Below are 21,658 nucleotides of genomic sequence, written 5' to 3' on the forward strand. Positions count from 1 at the left end.
TATTTTGTTCAGTATTTTTTAGCTAAAACCAGATGTGTAACCAATAGAGAAAAACAAAAATAGAAAGATTGAGTTGTTTTGTATGTTTTGAACCCATTGTAATTATGCTCAGAACTAGGTTAGGTCCATTTGAAATTACTGAACCGGTCACCTATTTTCCCAACTACTATCTGCACTTTATAATAAATGGTGGACTAAAGAAGCGTATGGAACATAATTATATAATGTAATGACCTTACCTTACTTTCAGCCTTAAAAAAATTGTGTGGTATAACTTTCTGGCATGTTTTGGTGTACACTTGATCTCAAATCAGATCTTCCATCTGCAAGATCCTGCGTTATGGAGACTCACACGTCTGTCAATATTTTAGTAATAAAAGCACCAGACTAAATAAATCTGTCTTTGATGTAACTCGACTGAGCTTCATTGAGCTTTGAAAACTTTCTTCATTCAAACTTTTATAATCGTCTATGAAGAGCGAGGCCGAAGTAAACAAACTGTTTCCAAAGTTCACATTGGGCACTTAATAGAATATAATTGGATGTTCCTGTTATAAAGTATAACTTGGCAATGGCTGTTGGCTATTAATGTGTTTTCTTAGTGTTATTTCATGAATTTGAGCTGTACTGAATTAGCTGTAGAGTACTGAGCGATGAGCAGGACACAGGATCTATAGTCGTGGCGAGGGACGGAAAATGGCTTTTCTATAGGGTTTTCCTGGGTCGTTTTTTATTGATACAGAAAGTAGAGTTCCGGCACTCATATACAGCTTGTGTTGTAGTGTAAAGGTCACAATAAAAGTAGAAGGACATGTTATGGCAGAACCTTTATCAACCTATTTTTATTAATGGCCTATCCTCACGTTACACCATCAATTTCTGATCGGTGGGGTTAAGACAACTGGAACCTCCACTGATCAGATGTTTTCCTGAGCCATGGGGCCCACAAAATGAAGTGAGCATAGCCAGAAACAGACAGCTCCATACATTGTGTAGTGGCTATGCTTGGGAACAGGCAAGTATGCATAGTCAGCAGGCCAGGTCAAGCACAGAGAGTCAGTACAGCAAACAAGCAAAGATGGGAGTCAATAACAGGTCAGAAGGTTGAGGCTGGTAGCACAGGTACAGAGTTAATAATCTGGGTTGGCAACTAGAGAGACTATACAGTACTTGATGGATCAAGGGGAGATGGAAACCAGGGAACTAATATGAGTCAATGCAATGGAAAGCTGAATCAGGAACAGAACACCTTCACTAATGGACACTAGGAACCACAGCAACGCTAAGGTACTAAGGGTAACTCAGGGACAAAGCAGGCTTAAATTGATACTGCAGAGCTGTGATAGGAAGGGGGTAGATTTTGGATACTTTGGATACTTACTGCCCTATTAAATCACAGTAGGAGCCGGAAGGTGCACCCTAATTTCTGACTCAGAAAGCAGGAGCATGGCGGTGGCAACCGGGAAAAAAAAGGGAGGCACAGGGAAGGACCCAGCAGGAGTGCATATTAACATGACGCTGGCGGTCATCTCCCATCACATCAGCTCTTACCACAGTAGGTGTCAGAGCACATTAAAGTGCAGAAAGCACCTAATCAAACCAAAAACAGAAGAGTTCTAGTGTGTCCAGGGTTAAAAGTATCCAAACTTTATTCATACAACTTCAGAAGTAACACAGCTGGACAGAACATACCAATGTGTTTCAGGCATGTGGGTCCTTAGTCATGGCTAGTAATAAGTACAAGAAGTACCCTTATATAGAGGTGATCTTTTGGTCATGTGACATGATAATGAACATGTCAACATTGTCCTATATTTCATATAAACATTTAAAACACCAATAAGTATAGAGAAAGCTTTTTCCAAATATAATGTAAGCCTTTCCGTATGCATTGGCAGCTATTTATTGACGCTGGGAGCCTACTGCACCCATAAGATGCGGGATATTCCTTTCAAAGCCTGGTCCTGGCAATATGCATACCAGTATAAAGTTACCAAGAAACATACATAAAGTGCATAATGACAAAGTACCATCAGCAACCTGCTGTAACCGAAAAGAATAGACCATACAGGGTGCCAGACCATACCTACCCAATCCCAACGATTGTTTCGCTTAAGGCTTCCTCAGGGGACCACTCCTCCTGAGGAAGCCTTCTTCTATCGTGCTCGATATGCCAAAGTCATCAATACTTTATTTGCTGCATATTGTCCAGTTGTTACATGATAGATCCATATGTTTTCCTCTTTATAAAGAAGTGCAATTTTTCATACTTTTTCTCAGGAACAACTGCCCGAAGAGGAGGTCCCTTGTTTGGCAAATAACTTGTCATGTAGGGTCTGACGTTTTCTTACAGGGTAGTCACCTAAACATTGTGCTAGAGTGACAGCTTTGTTCCTTCCAGACAAGTGCTACAGTAGGGCAAAAAAGTATTTAGCCAAACAACAATTGTGCAAGTTCTCCCACTTAAAAAGATGAGAGAGGCCTGTAATTTTCTTCATAGGTATACTCCAACTATGAGAGACATAATGAGAAAAAAAATCCATAAAATCACATTGTCTGATTTTTAAAGAATTTATTAGCAAATTATGGTGGAAAATAAGTATTTGGTCACCTACAAATAAGCAAGATTTCTGGCTCTCACAGACCTGTAACTTCTTTAACCACTTAGGGACCCAGGGTGTACAGGTACGCCCCCACGCCCTGGTACTTAAGGATCCAGGGTGTACGGACTGGGATGACTGCTGATATCTATCAGCAGACACCCTGTGCAAACCCCTGGGGAGGTCCTGAGACCCCCTCCATGTCGGCGATCCCGGGTCAATCGGGTCTCTGGTGACCCAATGACCTGGAAAAAAAAGGGTGAATGGGGCTGTCCGAGACAGCCCCATTCACCCTTACCCAGCAGGAGTGAGGTGGCACGGGTGCCACCTCACGATCATGTGATTGATTGGTGGGAACTACCGACCAATCACTGCCCTGCTGTGCGGTGATGGTGGCTGTGGTCGGGGCTGGCCGGGGGTCTCCTACCTCTCCCTGGCCCGGCGGGGGTCCCCTCAGGAGCAGTGGCGGCAGTCCCGGCAGCAGGATACAGCAGGAGGTGAGGCCTGTTCACCTCCTGCTGTTGCTTAGCAACAACTCTCAGCATGCGCAGCCCAAGGGCATGCTGGGAGTTGTAGTTTTGCAACAGCTGGAGTTCCAACTACAACTTGAAAAAGTGTGCATCCAGCTGTTGCATAACTACAACTCCCAGCATACACAGACTACCAAAGGGCATGCTGGGAGTTGTAGCAGTGTGCCTCCAACTGTTGCAAAACTACAACTCTTAGCATGCCCTTTGACTGTCAGTGCATGCTGAGTGTTGCAGTTTTGCAACAGCTGGAGACACATCATTTGTGAAACTGAGTTTGTGTCCTAACTCAGTGTTTTGCAACCAATGTGCCTCCAGCTGTTGCAAAAATACAACTCCCAGCATGCACTGAGAGACTGTACATTCGGGGAGTTCTAGTTTTGCAACAGCTGGAGGCACACTGGTTGCAAAACACTAAGTTAAGTAACAAACTCTGTGTTGCTAAACCAATGTGGCTCCAGCTGTTTCATAACTACAACTCCCAGCATGCATGGTCTGTCAGTGCATGCTGGGAGTTGTAGTTTTGCAACAGCTGGAGGTTTGCCAGGGTACATTCACACGGGTGGGTTTACAGCGAGTTTTCTGCTGCAAGTTTGAGATGTGACAAATATTCTGCTGCAGCTCAAACTCCCAGTGAGAAGTTGTTACGCCTAGCGCTCCGGGTCCCCGCTCCTCCCCGGAGCGCGTACGGCGTCTCTCTCTCCGCAGCGCCCCGGTCGGTCCCGCTGACCGGGAACGCTGCACTGTCATGGCCGTCGGGGATGCGATTCGCACAGCGGGACGCGCCCGCTCGCGAATCGCATCCCAGGTCACTTACCCGTTCCCGTCCCCTGCTGTCATGTGCTGGCGCGCGCGGCTCCGCTCTCTAGGGCGCGCGCGCGCCAGCTCCCTGAGACTTAAAGGGCCAGTGCACCAATGATTGGTGCCTGGCCCAATTAGCTTAATTGGCTTCCACCTGGTCCCTGACTATATCTGACCTCCTCCCTTGCACTCCCTTGCCGGATCTTGTTGCCCTTGTGCCTAGTGAAAGCGTTTTGTGTGTCCAAAGCCTGTGTACCAGAACTTCTGCTATCCACTCTGACTACGAACCTTGCTGCCTGCCCCGACCTTCTGCTACGTCCGACCTTGCTTCTGTCTACTCCCTTGTAAAGCGCCTATCTTCAGCAGCCAGAGAGGTTGAGCCGTTGCTAGTGGATACGACCTGGTCACTACCGCCGCAGCAAGACCATCCCGCTTTGCGGCGGGCTCTGGTGAAAACCAGTAGTGACTTAGAACCGGTCCACTAGCACGGTCCACGCCAATCCCTCTCTGGCACAGAGGATCCACCTCCTGCCAGCCGGCATCGTGACAGTAGATCCGGCCATGGATTCCGCTGAAGTTCCTCTGCCAGTTGTCGCCGACCTTCCCACACTGGTCGCCCAGCAAGCCCGACAGATCGCCCAGCAAGCCCAACAGATTGCCCAACAAGACCACCAGCTGTCGTACTTGACCACCATGACTCAGCAACTCCAGTCGCAGCTACAGCAGATTCAGTCTCAGCTACAGCAGCAGCAACCATCTCCTCCGCCAGCTCCTGCACCTCTTCCGCAGCGAGTGGCCACTCCTAGCCTCCGCCTGTCCTTGCCGGACAAATTTAATGGGGACTCTAAGTTTTGCCGTGGCTTTCTTTCGCAATGTTCCCTGCACTTGGAGATGATGTCGGATCAGTTTCCTACTGAAAGGTCTAAGGTGGCTTTCGTAGTCAGCCTTCTGTCTGGAAAAGCCCTGTCATGGGCCACACCGCTCTGGGACCGCGATGACCCCGTCACTGCCTCTGTACACTCCTTCTTCTCGGAAATTCGAAGTGTCTTTGAGGAACCTGCCCGAGCCTCTTCTGCTGAGACTGCCCTGCTGAACCTGGTCCAGGGTAATTCTTCCGTTGGCGAGTACGCCATACAATTCCGTACTCTTGCTTCTGAACTTTCCTGGAATAATGAGGCCCTCTGCGCGACCTTTAAAAAAGGCCTATCCAGCAACATTAAAGATGTTCTGGCCGCACGAGATACTCCTGCTAACCTGCATGAACTCATTCATCTAGCCACTCGCATTGACATGCGTTTTTCTGAGAGGCATCAAGAGCTCCGCCAGGAAAAAGACTTAGATCTCTGGACACCTCTCCCACAGTCTCCATTGCAATCTGCGCCTAGGCCTCCCGCCGAGGAGGCCATGCAAGTGGACCGGTCTCGCCTGACCCTGGAAGAGAGGAATCGCCGTAAGGAAGAGAATCTTTGTCTGTACTGTGCCAGTACCGAACATTTTTTGGTGGATTGCCCCATCCGTCCTCCACGTCTGGGAAACGCACGCTCGCACCCAGCTCTCGTGGGTGTGGCGTCTCTTGATGCTAAGTCGGCTTCTCCACGTCTCACGGTGCCTGTACGGATTTCGCCTTCAGCCAGCTCTTCCCTCTCAGCCGTGGCCTGCCTGGACTCTGGTGCCTCTGGGAATTTTATTCGGGAGTCCTTGGTGAATAAATTCTGCATCCCGGTGACCCGTCTTGTCAAGCCACTCCACATTTCCGCGGTCAACGGAGCCAGGTTGGATTGCACCGTGCGTTTCCGCACGAAGCCCCTCCTAATGTGCATCGGACCTCATCATGAGAAAATTGAGTTTTTGGTCCTCTCCAATTGCACTTCTGAAATTCTCCTTGGACTACCCTGGCTTCAACACCATTCCCCAACTCTGGATTGGTCCACAGGGGAGATCAAGAGCTGGGGTACCTCTTGCTTCAAGGACTGCCTTAAACCGGTTCCCAGTACTCCCTGCCGTGACCCTGTGGTTCCTCCTGTATCCGGTCTCCCTAAGGTCGTTATGGACTCTGCCCGCCTTAAGAAGTGCCTCTCCCCCCCTCCCAGTCCAGTCAGGCAAGCCTCGGTGCCTCCTCATGGCCCTCGTCCTGGTGTCACACTGCCCCGTGCCAGGCCTCGCCCTCTGCCCTCCCTCCCCATTCCCACTCCTGCTGTACTGCCTGCCGTTGAGGAATCCCTCCATCCTTTCCCGGTGTCCTCATCCCAGGGGGGGCAGTTACCGGACAAAGAGAAGGGGAGACCTAAGGGGGGGGGTACTGTTACGCCTAGCGCTCCGGGTCCCCGCTCCTCCCCGGAGCGCGTACGGCGTCTCTCTCTCCGCAGCGCCCCGGTCGGTCCCGCTGACCGGGAACGCTGCACTGTCATGGCCGTCGGGGATGCGATTCGCACAGCGGGACGCGCCCGCTCGCGAATCGCATCCCAGGTCACTTACCCGTTCCCGTCCCCTGCTGTCATGTGCTGGCGCGCGCGGCTCCGCTCTCTAGGGCGCGCGCGCGCCAGCTCCCTGAGACTTAAAGGGCCAGTGCACCAATGATTGGTGCCTGGCCCAATTAGCTTAATTGGCTTCCACCTGGTCCCTGACTATATCTGACCTCCTCCCTTGCACTCCCTTGCCGGATCTTGTTGCCCTTGTGCCTAGTGAAAGCGTTTTGTGTGTCCAAAGCCTGTGTACCAGAACTTCTGCTATCCACTCTGACTACGAACCTTGCTGCCTGCCCCGACCTTCTGCTACGTCCGACCTTGCTTCTGTCTACTCCCTTGTACCGCGCCTATCTTCAGCAGCCAGAGAGGTTGAGCCGTTGCTAGTGGATACGACCTGGTCACTACCGCCGCAGCAAGACCATCCCGCTTTGCGGCGGGCTCTGGTGAAAACCAGTAGTGACTTAGAACCGGTCCACTAGCACGGTCCACGCCAATCCCTCTCTGGCACAGAGGATCCACCTCCTGCCAGCCGGCATCGTGACAGAAGCTCACTGTAAACCCCTGCTTGTGTAAATGTACCCTAAAAACTCTACAAAAATTACTGCTGAACTTTGAAGCCCCCTGATGTCTTCAAAAAGTATAAACATATCAACTTTATTATGCAAATATAAAGTAGACATATTGTATATGTGAATCAAAATATCAGTTATTTGTTATGTCTATTTTCCTTATAAGCAGAGAGTTACAAAGTTAAAAAAATGCAACATTTTCAAAATTTTCATCCAATTTTTTTATTTTTCACCTAGAAATTATGCAAGTATCGACAAAAATTTACCAATGACATAAAGTAGAATATGTCACGAAAAAACTGTCTCAGAATCAGAATGAAAAGTAAAAGCATCCCAGAGTTATTAATGCTTAAAGTGACATTGGTCAGATGTGCAAAAAATACCCGGGTCCTTAAGGTAAAAATGGGCTGGGTCCTTAAGGGGTTAAGAGATCTCCTTTGTCCTCCACTCGTTAACTGTATTAATGGCACCTGTTTGAACTTGTTATCAGTATAAAAGAAACCTGTCCACAATCTCAAACAGTCACACTCCAAACTCCACTATGGCCAAGACCAAAGAGCTGTCGAAGGACACCAGAAATAAAATTATAGACCTTCACCAGGCTGGGAAGACTGAATCTGCAATAGGCAAGCAGTTTGGTGTGAAGAAATCAACTGTGGGAGCAATTATTAGAAAATGGAAGACATGCAAGACCACTGATGATCTCCCTCGATCTGGGGCTTCACGCAAGGTCTCAGCCTGTGGTGTCAAAATGATCACAAGAGTCAAAAAATCCCAGAGAGTTGGGACCATCAGTAACACACTACGCTGAGACTCAAATCCTGCAGTGCCAGACGTGTTGAAAGTTCGTGTTGCCCAGTGACAGCCCCAAAACATCACTGCTCTAGAGGAGATCTGCATAGAAGAATAGGCCAAAATACCAGCAACATTGTGTGAACACCTAGTGAAGACTCACAGAAAACGTTTGACCTCTGCCATTGCCAACAAAGGGTATATAACAAAGTATTGAGATTAACTTTTGTTATTGACCAAATACTTATTTTCCACCATAATTTGCAAATAAATTCTTTTAAAATCAGACAATGTGATTTTATGGATTTTCTTTCTCATTCTGTCTCTCATAGTTGAGGTATACCTATGATGGAAATTACAGGCCTCTCTCATCTTTTTAAGTGGGGGAACTTGCACAATTGGTGGCTGACTAAATACTTTTTGCCCCACTGTATTTTACATGCCTTAAGAATCTTTTGAGTTGGGAGAATGCCCTATATTTTCTTTTTTAATGGAGCTTCATCTGTTAAAAGAAGCAACATTTCAAGCCAACCAAAATAAATCTCTCAGTGAATGGTGTATATTTCCTTCTGTCTTCCTAATATCAATAATACTGCATTAAAGGGTAATGTGGGTTATTCTGAGCTTAGAAATGTCAGGAACAGTACTAAGAGCCCAACATATTTATCTAAAGCAGACCTATGGCTAGACGAAAGTGTCATGAACATGTATCACCATGTAGAGTTGGCTTTTAGTAACTATGAATGGTGGCAGAGGAAAACAGAGACATTTCAAATACTTCCACCTGGTGAAAAGTAACCAGGTGTAATACTATTCATTTTCATGGTGACTAGCAAATCTATGTAAATGCATATAAAATTTGGAATATCAAAAGAGCTATTATAGGCACATGATTTTGTTTTTGCACCTGCTTCACATCATATTGAAGCCAAATATTTTGGCAAGCCCTCTAACCGGCTGCAGTACGTCATATTTCTAGGGCAGCCGTGAGTTTTGAATTGCCTGCACTATTATAGTGTACTTATTAAGTGTCTCTGTCTTTTTCCAGCAGTTAAATGGTAAAAATCACAAGCGGTCGCCTGGTTTGTGTTAGGTGCTTTTTTTTTTTCTCCTCGTCTTTTTTTAATATCATGAAAATATGCGAGTGTTTACATCTATTGAGTATGTGCACGGCTCACAGAAGTGGCTTATGTGTCAGTACATTTTGGATGGAAACAAAAAGGTGTTAGTCACTTTAAACAAGGTGCCTATTGAGGCAGGGAGTGCTACGCAGACTTGTGCTGGGCTAATAGCTCTAGGGACCTTATGAAAGGAAATGGATAGCAAAGTAAACCAAACCGCCACAAAATTAAAAAGAAACCATTTAAAGCTTGTTATTTCAGAAATGCTCTATGTGTCTTAGGGTATGAAGCCCGGTGTATGCTTACCATAGGACGGATGAAGTGAGAGGGAAACTTGCAAAGGACTTAAAGGCAGATAAATGCAACACTATATTAAGACGTAGTAAGTACTCATCGCTGCCTTAAAGTGGGCATTATGAGCCATGTGTATGGACTTTATTCTCTTCTGCAGTTAGTCTTATTATTTATCAATATAATAGCCGAGTACCTGGCGTTGCTCAGTCTTCCTACCTAAACTTTGTGGTCAGAGGCGCAGCTTGTAGTTTCTGAGACCTGATGCAAAATCTGAAACAGGGCCAGTTAGGCTGGGTTCACACCACGTTTTCTTAAATACGGTTCCCGTATACGGTTTGGAGGAGGGGGCGGGGCTTAATCGCGGCGCCCGCACTCAGCCGTATTCGGGATCCGTATTTAATGCAAGTCTATGAGCCGACCGGTCGACCACGTTTTTGCCTGCGGTCGGGAAACCGCATACGGCCGAAAACGAAGCCGACCGGAGGCTGCGGTTCACTCCGGTCGGCTCATAGACTTGCATTAAATACGGTTCCCAAATACGGCTGAGTGTGGGCGCCGCGATTAAGCCCCGCCCCTCTCCTCCAAACCGTATACGGGAACCGTATTTAAGAAAACGTGGTGTGAACCCAGCCTTATAATGCTCGTCTCTTATGGAGCAGATGTGCTTTGGGGCCTCCTTAGGCACCAACCTCTATAGCTACGCCCCTGCTTGCTGGAAAGGAAAAGCAACAATGATACTCTAAACCTCATATCTCGACCTCATATCCCAGCCTCATAGCCCGTCCTCATATCCTGACCTTATTGCCAGGCCTAATATCCTGTCCTCATGTTGCTACCTCATATCCTCATCCTCATATCCCGACTTCATATCTTGATCTCATATCCTAAACCTCATATCATGTCCTAATATTGTCTTCATTTCCCGACCTCATATCCCATCTTCATATCTCATCCTCAAATCCCGACCTCATATCTCCTCCTCATATCCCGACCTCATATCCCGACCTCATATTCCGTCTTCATATCCCGACCTCATATTCCGTCTTCATATCCCGACCTCATATCCCATCTTCATATCCCGACCTCATATCCCATCTTTATATCCCATCCTCATATCCCGACCTCATATTCCTTCTTCATATCCAGTCCTCATATCCCATATACAGTCCTCATATCCCGACCTTATATCTCCTCCTCATATCGCATCCTCAAATCCCGTCCTTATATCCTGACCTCATATCCCGACCTCATATCTCCTCCTCATATCATTCTCATTCATATTCCACCCTTATATCCTGACCTCATATCTCCTTCTCATATACTGACCTCATATTCCGTCCTTATATCCCGACCTCATGCCGGTCATGCTGGTAGTTGCAGTTCTCCAATATCTGGAAGTCCACAGTTTGGAGACTACTGCTATAATATGTCAACAGGAATGTCCATGATCATTTTACATTGAAGGTGTAGACCAGGCACTAAATAATGATTAACATGTCATATATGCCAAGCAATATTTTGTATATTAACCCCTTAAGGACCGGGGTTTTTTCCGTTTTTGCATTTTCGTTTTTTGCTCCTTGCCTTTAAAAAATCATAACTCTTTCAATTTTGCACCTAAAAATCCATATGATTGCTTATTTTTTGTGCCACCAATTCTACTTTGTAATGACGTCAGTCATTTTGCCCAAAAATCTACGGTGAAACGGAAAAAAAAATCATTGTGCGACAAAATTGAAAAAAAAAACGCCGTTTTGTAATTTTTGGGAGCTTCCGTTTCTACGTAGTACATTTTTTGGTAAAAATGACACCTGATATTTATTCTGTAGGTCCATACGATTAAAATGATACCCTACTTATATAGGTTTGATTTTGTTGGACTTCTGGAAAAAATCATAACTACATGCAGGAAAATTAATACGTTTAAAATTGTCAACTTCTGACCCCTATAACTTTTTTATTTTTCCGTGTATGGGGCGGTATGAGGGCTCATTTTTTGCGCCATGATCTGAAGTTTTTTTGCATTAATAGGACTTATTGATCGCTTTTTATTCATTTTTAAATGATATAAAAAGTGACCAAAAATCCACTATTTTGGACGCCATTAACCGAGCAGTTTAATTAACGATATATTTTTATAATTCGGACATTTCCGCATTATTTTTATTTTTATTTACACTGTGTTTTTTTTTTATGGGAAAAGGGGGGTGATTCAAACTTTTAATAGGGGAGGGGTTAAATGATATTCATTCACTTTTTTTTCCACTTTTTTTTTTGCAGTGTTATAGCTCCCATAGGGACCTATAACACTGCACACACTGATCTTTATCATTGATCACTGGTTTCTCATAGGAAACCAGTGATCGATGATTCTGCCGCTTGACTACTCATGCCTGGATCTCAGGCACTGAGCAGTCATTCAGCGATCGGACAGCGAGGGGGCAGGTAGGGGCCCTCCCGCTGTCCTGTAAGCTGTTCGGGATGCAGCGATTTTGCCGCGGCTATCCCGAACAGCCCACTGAGCTAACCGGCACTTTTTACTTTCGCTTTTAGCGCTGCGTGCTATTAGCGGCAGGTCCCGGCTTCACTATGACGCCGGGCCCGCCGTGATATGATGCAGGGTTACTGTGTAACCCCGCGTTATATCACGGGAGCAGGACCAAGGACGTACCGGTACGTCCTTGGTCCTTAAGGGGTTAAAGGGGTACTCCAGGGAACTAAACCCCTCCTAAGCACATCGTTTCCCTCTCATCAATCTAGTTAACTGTCTAAATATTATTCATTAGCTAGAGTTGAAATCAGAAGTTTACATACACTATATAAAAAAGACACATATGCCTGTTTTTCTCACTATATGATATGAAATCAGAATAAACCTTACCTGTTTTAGGTCAATCAGGACTTCAGAAATTGTTTATATTGGCCAAATGCCAGAATGATGAGAGAGAGAGAGAGAGAGAGAGAGAGAGAGAGAGAGAGAGAGAGAGAGAGAGAGAGAGAGAGAGAGAATTAAGGCATTTTTATTACTTTCTGCAAAGTCAAAAGTTTACATACACTAGGATTACAATGCCATTAAACAATTTGGGACATCCCATATGATGATGTCATGTCTTTGGAAGCATCTGGTTTATTGGCAACATCCAAGTTAATTAGAGACACACCTGTGGATGTATTTTAATGCACACCAGAAACACACTTCTTCTGTGTGTAACATCATGGGAAAGTCAAAAGAAATCAGCCAAGATATCAGGAAGAGAATGGTGGACTTGTATCAGTCTGGATCATTCTTGGGTGCAATTTCCAGATACCCGCAGGTGCCTCGTTCATCTGTAAAAACAAATAAATGCGAGTACAAACAAGATGAGAATGTCCAGCCATCATATCGCTCAGGAAGAAGACTTGTTCTGTGTCTCAGAGATGAACATGATTTGGTCCTACATGGGAATATCAACCCAAGAACAAAAGCAAAAGACCTTGTGAAGATGTTGGGGGAAGCTGGTAAGATTGTGTCATTATCCACAGTAAAGAGCCGTATATCAACATGGGTTTGGAGGAAAAAGGGAGAAGCTTGGAAGCCTAAGAACACCATCCCAACTGTGAAACATGGAGGTGGCAGCATCATGTTGTGAGAGGTACTGGTGCACTTCGCAAAATAGATGACATCATGAGAAAAGAAGATTATGTAGCAATACTGAAGCTACATCTTGAGACATCAGCCAGGAAGTTAAAGCTTGGGCAGAAATGGGTCTTCCAAATGACCTGAAGCATCCTGCCAAACTGGTTACAAAGTGTCTCATGGATAACAAAGTCAATGTTTTGGAGTGGCCATCACAAAGCCCTGATCTCAATCCTATTGAAAATTTTTGGGCAAAACTGAAAGGCAAGTGCAAGCAAGGCGACATACAAACATGGCTTTGTTACACCAGTTCTGTCAGGAGGAATGGGCCAAAATTCCTACCAACTAATGTGATAAGCTTGTGGAAGGATATACAAAATGACACAGTTTAAGGGCAATGCTAAAAGATATTAATGAAATGTATGTAAACTTTTGACTTTGCAAAAAGTAATAAAAAATGCCTTAAAATTCTATCTCATTATAAAAACATGCATATATGTATTTTTATATAGTGTATGCAAATTTCTGGTTTCAACTGTATATAGAGCAGTTTTCCCTCTTTGGTTGTCACTTACATACATAAAGTGAGGGAATGACATCATCCAGCCATCCACTCTGTCTCTGTCCAAATCCCTCTCTAAAAGCAGCCCCCAGCCTCCTAAGAGAGACAGACCACCTAGTTTCTGCCCTGCACTGACGAGTCATGCTCCCTTTAGTGCTGAGTACTGGGAGGTGTGTGCAGCCTCAGCCAATCAGACACTGAATCTCTCTCTGCTTCTCAGAGCAGGAGGAGGGGGCTGCTCTCAGAGAGTGAGCCTGCTCGCAGAGCACAGCTGCAATGATTGCTGGGAGATGTAGGCAAGGTAAGGGAAGGATGGCAAAGAATATCAAGCAGCCAGAGAAGACAACAGGGGCCACAGGAGCCATGAATAGCAGGCACAATGGTTTTGAAAAGACCTTCTTTCATGCAAGCTAGTATCCTTTTAGGGTAAATGCACGCTAGACTGATTTTCTCATTGTCTGTGTAAATCATGTTATATTTCCCACCATTTTTCTGTGTGTATGTCATGTGTCCTTCCCCCAAATTTATCAAATAGGTGCGGGCTCTTCATAAATAGCTAAATAGCTTACATCTAAGCAAGGTTCAAAGTGTTAAGTGTGATTGAAACATCCAAAGGCTGTCGGGGAAGCTGGGAGTTGTAGTTCTACAACAGCTGGAGGCACACTGGTTGGGAAGCACTGATCTAGGGTTTTACAATTGAAGTATTCAGAAGCACAAACAAGATTGAGGACTTTAGTACCTCCGGAGAGCGTTCTACCAAGTGTTTCTGTTGCTGGTTTTCAGGCTGACATATATTTTCAGAGAATACTGTAATGTTTTAGTCCCACAAACCACTTGTTTATGTGAGTTACATGGGAGATGTGAGCTGGATGAATTGTGGGAACAACATCAATTTCGGCTTTTTCCTTACTGTTTAATGGGACACAGGTGCAAGGAGGAATTTCGTGGAGATTTTTCTATATAACGATAATATGACAATGTGTACATTATATACGCAGCACTGCTAACAAAAGGGATTTTCACAGGGAGAGTCTGTGCCAGCCACCTGTACTTGAGAGTCAATGAATCAACCGGTCTCCAAGGCTTCTGTGCTATATATGAGATGGCATCAGTTCTTGAAATAAAACATTGCCGATTATTAAACAAAGAGTTATAAACCTAGATGGACTAGGTTTATTTTTACTGTGCATGATAAAAGTTCCTCACTTTCCTGAGTATATTTGGTTACGTGCAGGCGCTGGTCTACTCGCCCTGCCTATGTGACATCATCTTCACCTCTCCAGAGTTCTGGAAGGAATTAGGAGACTTATATCAATTCCAACACTTAAAGGAGAAGTAATGCTTCAACTAATTTCTATTAATTTGTTATTATTGCTACATATTGTAGTTATGATGATGTGGGTATTTCTACCCTACTTCTGTCACATTATGGCAGATACGCGTGCATGCTAGTTAAAGGGGTACTCGGCCCCTGGACAAAGGAGAGGGCATAAGATGTCTGTTCATGGGGGGTCCGGCTGCTTGGGCAGAGTACTCCTTTAATATTCCTGGGTCAGAGTTCATGGGTTTCACTTTTATATAGTTAGATAGTATTTCAAAACTTGGCAAAATCTAGTTAAAACGCATTGTAAAGCGATTTGTAAAATAACCACAGTTTTACAGTGGAAAAACATATTTACATTAATGAGCAGAGGAGATCCAATGAATAAGCCGGATTCATAGAACTTTGAATAAAGGTAAAACACACGGTTAAAGGAGCCATTTTAGACCCTAAGTGGTCACGACTTCTTGAGTTGTACACCACTGCCTCTGCAACTTGCCTTCATAGCACTAACAACATGATCTGAATCTCCCTGATGAGCCAAGATGGGTGAAACACGTAGGTTTGGAGTACCCCATTTTAGTTTGCTGCCTCTTCTTTTTAGATAGTGTGGCCCTAAAAGTCATTGTTGGTCAGCCGCACATCTCCCTGTGTAAACAGGGGATGTGAAGTAGACAATAATGCAAATGAAGGGCCACACAAATGGCTAGATCAGTGTTCATATCAGGCATGGGTCTTTCTATATAAAAGGTACCTTAATCTGCCATCCAGGCTGTTTTACTCACAGAGCCTTGCCTAGACAGGATACAACTGTATCTATTTTTTAAAGTGCATCTGTCACGTTATAAACACTTCGGAAAATTGGTGAAACATTGCCGTAGAGTCTATGAAGCATAATCAAGGCATACCTTTCTTCCAAGATTTGGATGCTTTATTTACATAAAAAAGTGTTTGTTTTTTTAAACTGTCCAAGAGTTTCAGAGACGCAGGGCTCGCGGTCCGCCATGCCATTGGGTTTTAACCCCTCTCTCTGCTGACACACAGGGCTTGCATGCCCATGGCAGCCTTGTGTTGTTATCCTGTGCATGCGCCATAAATGTGTTTTACGGCACACGTGTGGTGAGTCAGAGAGGTTCACAATCACTGGGAGACTCATTGTTTGTGCAACGTAATACAGATTTACAGTTCAGGTGTGGACCGAGAGATTTGTACATTTCATTGCATAGAAGTCTATGCATATAATAGAATTAATTGCAAAGAAGTCATTGCATAGAAGTCTATGCTCTTCGCCAGCTGTGGAGCGGAGCATAATGCCTCCCGCTTCCCCGGCTAATATCTCACAATTTCAGAGGGTCTCAGGAGTGAGATCAACCACTTGTAACATGTCTAATTGATATGTCAAAATTTGTTTTAAATTACAGTAACGCTAAAGCGTAACTGTCCTTAAACGGGTACTCCACCCCTAGACATCTTATCCCCTATCCAAAGGATAGGGCATAAGATGTCTGATCGCGGGGGCCCCACCACTGGGGACCCCCGCAATATAGAATGCGGCAGAATGCGGCGTTACGCCCCCTCCCATAGACTTGCAATGAGGGGATGGGGCGTGACGTCACACGGGGGCGGAGTCGTGATGTCACGGACTTCCATTCCCGTGGTCGCGACCCAGACCCTCCGGCGCTTCCGCAGGTGGGTGCCGCATGCTATATTGCAGGGGTCCCCAGTGGCAGGACCCCCGCGATCAGACATCTTATCCCCTATCCTTTGGATAGGGCATAAGATGTCTAGGGGTGGAGTACCCCTTTAAAAACAACTTTTGACATATCAATTAAACATGTTAAAAGTTGTTGATTGCACCGAGTCTCACTTCTGAGACCCTCTGTGATCGTAATTGCTTATTGGTGTATATATATACACACACACCAAACAATTTGGTGCATGAAATAAGCCAGTTATATCATGAAATGCATAACGTTAGGTACCAAATGTTGAGTAATAATGCACTGCAACATCACATCTAAGGGTGGGTTCACACTACGTTTTGTCCCATACGGGAGCGCATACGGCAGGAGGGAGCTAAAAGCTCGTGCTCCCGTATGTAACCGTATGCGCTCCCATATGCCATTCACTTCAATGAGCCGACCGGAGTGAAACGTTCGGTCCGGTCGGCTCATTTTTGCGCCGTATGCGCTTTTACAACCGGACCTAAAACCGTGGTTGACCACAGTTTTAGGTCCGGTTTAAAAGCGCATACGGCGCAAAAATGAGCCGACCGGACCGAACGTTTCACTCCGGTCGGCTCATTGAAGTGAATGGCATACGGGAACGCATACGGTCACATACGGGAGCGCAAGGTTTTAGCTCCCTCCTGCCGTATGCGCTCCCGTATGGGACAAAACGTAGTGTGGACCCAGCCTTAGGCAGGGGATTCGAGTGCTCATCTAAGGAGACTTGTCAAGGCTGCTTTGATGAATCAGAAAACTAGACACATGCTGCTTGGAAACTGCCCTGCCCTTAATACATCAGCCCAGTGAAGGATTAGAGAATCATAGATTTGTCCTTTAACCAATACATAGGAAGATAGCTGTTGAATTATGTAATAGGAACTGCATGACCTTATCCTTTATTAATCCATAATACCATCTGCCTGGTCAACAGCAGAAAGTAGTCCGTAACTGTTTTTCCTTTATATTCTTGCAACACTAATTTCCATGTTTTATGCGCATTTAACATTTTATTGTGCAACATTATTAAAGAACTTTGCTCATTACATTGCTTGATTCTTAGCCATTCGCTAGGTACCAGGCCGGCTTTGTATACTGTTCCTTACACACTTTGTATAGCACAGAGACTTGAATTGTATTGTACCAATTGCTTTAATGCCTTTTTGTAAAAAGTAAAAAAAAAAAAAAAAAAAACAGGAGAGAAATGTACATAGAATAAGAGTCTTTGCTCTGTCTCATCTAAACATCCAGGAATTCTGAGTTTTCCTTTATCCTTTTAATAAGTCCATTACTAGCATTCTGGCATATTTAAGAGCCTTTCATGCTGAACCAAGAGAAGGACTTGGACATGCTTTGCATTTCAAACTTTCTTTGTCCATGAATCTGCAAAAGGCAAAGTTATTTCTGCTTTAAAATAACAGGCGCGGTGCACAGCTAATCTCCCTTCATTCCTAGTCTCTTACATTATTTTTCTGCAGAGAGTTTGGGTTGGCTACAAAACACTGCATTCACCAAAGAAAAGAAAAAAAAAAAAAGAAAAACAGGAGCGGGATTTAGAAAGGAGCAGAGAGAGCGCTGGAGTAGGCACAAAGGTCCGCTTTCTGAGACCATTAAGAAATTCCAAATCTGCCCAATTTTCAATAGTGACAGTACATTAGCCTTGCTAATTCCAGTAATTCAGACCTATAAATGAGTTTGAAAATCTAGCAGATGAGGCCTTCCCACAATTACAATGTCAATGCACTTCTCAGCTTACACATAGGGTGGCGACACAAAGGGTTAAATTAGCTGGGTTGCTTAATCTGGGCAAAAAAAATATATAACTTTTTATGTTCAAGTGGAATGGGATTAGAGTTGAGCGAATTAAATCTGACGAATCCGAATTCGTTACAAATTTCAGGTAAAGTTCGACACACAATGAACGCGAATATCGGCACGATTCGATCGCGCGAATCGCTTCATTAAACTCCATGTAGTGCGGTCAATGCTCTCGGGCATCTAAAAGGGCAGATCCACATGTGAGCACATGGGTTAAGGAATCCTGGGAAGGTGGGAACAAGGGTCAGCAGTCAGCAGGATGACCCTGAATCACATGCAGCATGCAGCCTATCAGCAGCCAGCCACCCCTGTGATGTCACAGCCCTATATAATCGGCAGTCATCTTGCGGACAGTCACTTCAAACTTTTATTGCAGAGAGTGAGAGAGAGAGCAATGTGTGTTGCACATAAAAGCTTTTTTACAGCAGCGTTTCACCTCAAGACCAAATCCAGCCTAGAAGCACTGATAGGAAAGGGAGTGAGATTGAGAGAGAGAGTGCAATTTTGGGTGTAGTACACAGCCACTGTGTGCTGCAGCACTGGTGTGTACAACAACTGAAAAGCTAATAGTAACCAGCCAGTTAGGGTGAGCAGAGCACTAAAAGCATATTGTCCTCTATTAAGTGTAACCTGTGGGTTAATCTAAGTGGTGTACCATTTTGTTCCTGTTAAAGTCTTAAGGACCTAGATACTATGAAAGGCCAGGCACAATTACACACCTGCTGGTGTTGTAGACAAATACTGTTTTAAGCGTAGTGGAGCGTATTGTACTCCCCTCATATACGCACTAAGTATCTAAGGCAGAGAAGTGCCAGGATGTGCACAGAGGAGTGGTGGAGCCCTAAATTCATCAGGCAGAGGTCGCAGCAGACTAGGGGTGAGTGGCAGCAGGAGTCGCAGCAAGAGGCCTGAGCTCCCGAAGTCAGCTAGCGGTCGTGTCTTGACCAGCAACCCATCTGTCGTCATCGATTGGTTAACACGCTCATCCACATCATCACAAGTGACATCTGATACCCCCAGTCAACAGTTGGTGGGTTCCTCAGACACAATCCTCAGTTGGCATGGCCCGGGAGCAGTTCATGTCCTCCCATTGCCTCTGTCCTATGCTGTTCCCTCCCCCACAGAAGTATCTTATGCTGTGGGTCCAGCTCTACTATTAAGTGAGGACGTACTACTAGAGGACAGTCAGCAGGTACGGCCCAGCCAAGAAGTGGAGGAGACATCCGTCGCTTCCTCCGCTAGGCGGGCAAGTAGTGATGAGGAGAGTGGCGTGAGATTTGGTACTGCGAGCGTTCAGGCTCCTGAAGCAAACACTGTTGAAGAACCTGAGAAAATGATAATGAAGCCAATCTCACTTGGGAGCCGGGTGCAGAAAGGACTTCATCATCATCAGGAGGAGAGGGTTGCAGGTTGCCTGTGAGGCAGCAGCTGAGCCAGCAAGGTGGTAGCATGATTGGCAGTCAACATGGTGGCAGAAGTGGAAGGTCTGGAGAGCCATACGGGCCCGGGGTAGACCACCTGCTTCGCGGCAGCCTACCTACCCTAGAGGTAGTGGAACAGGGGTTCCTGGAGTCGGCGGCAATAGCAGTCAATCAGTGCGGACTGTTGGTGGGAAAATCAGCTACTCAGCGGTGTGGCAGTTATTTATCAAGCATCCAGGGGATGTTAACCTGGCCACATGAAAGATGTGTCGGCAGAAGGTGAAGCGTGGCCAGGGTCCCAATGTTGGTACCACGGCCCTGCGTCAACATATGCAGCGTCACCTTAACTCCTTAGGACCCGGGGTTTTTCCGTTTTTGCATTTTCGTTTTTTCCTCCTTACCTTTAAAAAAATCATAAATCTTTCAATCTTTCACCTAAAAATCCATATGATGGCTTATTTTTTGCGCCACCAATTCTACTTTGTAATGACATCAGTCATTTTACCAAAAAATCTACGGCGAAACGGAAAAAAAATCAATGTGAGACAAAATTGAAAAAAAAAAATTCCATTTTGTAACTTTTGGGGGCTTCCGTTTCTGCACAGTAAATTTTTCAGTAAAAATGACACCTTCTTTTTATTCTGTAGGTCCATACGGTTAAAATGATACCCTACTTATGTAGGTTTGATTTTGTCGTACTCCTGGAAAAAATCAAAACTACATGCAGGAAAATTTATACGTTTAAAATTGTCATTGTTCTGACCCCTACAACTTTTCTAATTTTCCACGTATGGGGCGGTATGAGGGCTAATTTTTTGCGCCGTCATCTGAAGTTTTTAGTGGTACCATTTTTGCATTGATAGGACTTATTGATTCATGATATAAAAAGTGACCAAAAATGCACTATTTTGGACTTTGGAATTTTTTTGCGCGCACGCCATTGACCGAGCGGTTTAATTAATTATATATTTTTATAATTCGGAAATTTCTGCACGCGGTGATACCATATATGTTTATTTTTATTTTTATTTACACAGTGTTTTTTTTATGGGAAAAGGGGGGTGATTCAAACTTTTAATAGGGGAGGGGTTACACTGATCTTTCACATTGATCACTGGTTTCTCATAAGAAACCAGTGATCGATGATTCTGCCGCTTGACTGCTCATGCCTGGATCTCAGGCACTGAGCAGTCATTCGGCGATCGGACAACGAGGAGGCAGGTAGGGACCCTCTAGCTGTCCTGTGAGCTGTTCGGGATGCTGCGATTTCACCGCGGCTATCCCGAACAGCTCCCTGAGCTAACACGCATGGTTTCACTTTAATTTTAGACGCGGCGTTCAACTTTGAACGCCGCGTCTAAAGGGCTAATTGCACGCGGCAGCGCGATTAATGCAGCACGCTATTAGCCACGGGTCCCGGCCGGGCCTGACCCGCTATGACCCCGCGTTATAGATCGGGAGCGGACTCAGGGCGTACAGGTACGCCATGGGTCCTTAACAGGTTAAGCGGCCTGGGAGAACCGTAGCTCCAATGTGGTGGTCCAGCCTGCTGCATCACCCAGTGGCACCCACTCCCTGTTTCAGCCAGCCAAAGCTCCACCATCTCAGCCAAAGGGAGCTGCGTGTCATATCCATCTTCTGTCGCTCCAGATACTCCTGCTCCTCCTACTTCGAGTCAGTCATTCCGCCATGGTGAAGCCATGTCCAAGAGACAACAGTATGCGCCCACTCATCCAAAGGCGCAGAAGCTGAATGTGCTCCTGTCCAAGTTGCTGATGTTGCAGTCCCTCCCTTTTCAAGTGGTGGACTCGGCACCTTTCAGAGAACTGATGGCTTGTGCCGAACCTAGGTGGAGAGTCCCAAGCCTTCATTTCTTTGCAAAGAAGGCAGTACTGGCCCTGCACAATTTTATGGAACAGAAGGTTGGCCAGTCCTTGAGCCTATCGGTGTGTACCAAAGTACACGGCAGCTCCGAAGTGTGGAGCTGTAACTACGGTCAGGCACAATGCATTTCCTTTGCGGCCAAC

At 45.4% G+C, this 21,658-nt stretch overlaps 1 protein-coding gene across 1 annotated transcript in view; it reads left to right on the top strand.

The window, feature by feature from the left end:
- The window catches only part of GPC3 (glypican 3), a 534,194-nt gene that overhangs the window by 451,325 nt on the left and 61,211 nt on the right, over positions 1-21,658 (top strand). The window lies entirely within an intron of this gene.

This window comes from Hyla sarda, chromosome 9 (genome assembly GCF_029499605.1).
Source record: "Hyla sarda isolate aHylSar1 chromosome 9, aHylSar1.hap1, whole genome shotgun sequence".
Taxonomy (NCBI): domain Eukaryota; kingdom Metazoa; phylum Chordata; class Amphibia; order Anura; family Hylidae; genus Hyla; species Hyla sarda.